The 1,386-nt window shown below is 38.5% G+C and overlaps 1 non-coding gene across 1 annotated transcript; it reads right to left on the reverse strand.

Moving 5' to 3' along the window:
- Positions 1-871: 871 nt before the first annotated feature.
- LOC112712276 (small nucleolar RNA R71) lies at positions 872-979 on the reverse strand. The gene has a single exon (XR_003157746.1). It is a non-coding gene; the product is annotated as a small nucleolar RNA R71 (small nucleolar RNA).
- Between the last annotated feature and the right edge of the window lie 407 nt (positions 980-1,386).

The following is a 1,386-nucleotide window of genomic DNA, read 5'->3' on the forward strand; positions in this document are numbered from 1 at the left end:
TCAATCAAATCTTTTTGATTTCTAATTTCAAAATTTTTTTCAAAAATCACTTTACTTCTTTCCCACTTTTATTTTCGAAATTCAATTAGTGTTTTTCAAAATGTTTTCAAAATCTTTTACTTAATTTTCGAAAATTGCTTCCCCTCTTCTCACATCTTTCTATTTCTGGACTAACACTATTCCTTAATGCAAAATTCGAACTTCATCTTCTTTGATAAGTTCGAATTTTCTACTTCTGCCTTCTATTTTTCTTTTCCTCTGACACCTCAAGGAATCTCTATACTGTGACATAGAGGATTCCATATTTCCTTATTTTCTTCTCTTTTATATGAGCAGGAGCAAAGACAAAAGCATTCTTGTTGAGGCTTACCCTGAACCTGAAAGGACCTTGAAGCGAAAGCTAAGAGAAGCCAAAGCACAACTCTCTGTAGAGGACCTAACAGAAATCTTCAAAGAAGAAAAATCCATGGCAGCCGAAAACAACAACAATGCCAACAATGCAAGGAAGGTGCTGGGTGACTTTACTGCACCTACTCCCGACTTCTATGGGAGAAGCATCTCTATCCCTGCCATTGGAGCAAACAACTTTGAGCTTAAGCCTCAATTAGTTTCTCTAATGCAACAGAATTGCAAGTTCCATGGACTTCCATTGGAAGATCCTCATCAGTTTTTAGCTGAATTCTTGCAAATCTGTGACACTGTCAAGACTAATGGGGTTGACCCTGAAGTCTACAGACTTATGCTATTCCCTTTTGCTGTAAGAGACAGAGCTAGAACATGGTTGGACTCACAACCTAAAGAAAGCCTGGACTCCTGGGAAAAGCTAGTCAATGCCTTCTTAGCAAAGTTCTTTCCACCTCAAAAATTGAGTAAGCTTAGAGTGGAAGTCCAAACCTTCAGACAGAAGGAAGGAGAATCCCTCTATGAAGCTTGGGAAAGATACAAACAATTAATCAGAAAGTGTCCCTCTGATATGCTTTCTGAATGGAGCATCATAGGAATTTTCTATGATGGTCTCTCTGAACTATCCAAGATGTCTTTGGATAGCTCTGTTGGAGGATCTCTTCATCTGAAGAAGACGCCTACAGAAGCTCAAGAACTAATTGAAATGGTTGCAAATAACCAATTCATGTACACTTCTGAAAGGAATCCTGTGAACAATGGGACTAGTCAGAAGAAAGGAGTTCTTGAGATTGACACTCTGAATGCCATATTGGCTCAGAACAAAATATTGACTCAACAAGTCAATATGATTTCTCAAAGTCTGTCTGGAATGCAAAATGCACCAAGCAGTACTAAGGAAGCTTCATCTGAGGAAGAAGCTTATGATCCTGAGAACCCTTTAATGGAAGAGGTGAATTACATGGGAGAACCCTATGGAAACAC

This window comes from Arachis hypogaea, chromosome 1 (genome assembly GCF_003086295.3).
Source record: "Arachis hypogaea cultivar Tifrunner chromosome 1, arahy.Tifrunner.gnm2.J5K5, whole genome shotgun sequence".
In the NCBI taxonomy this organism is placed as follows: Eukaryota; Viridiplantae; Streptophyta; class Magnoliopsida; order Fabales; family Fabaceae; genus Arachis; species Arachis hypogaea.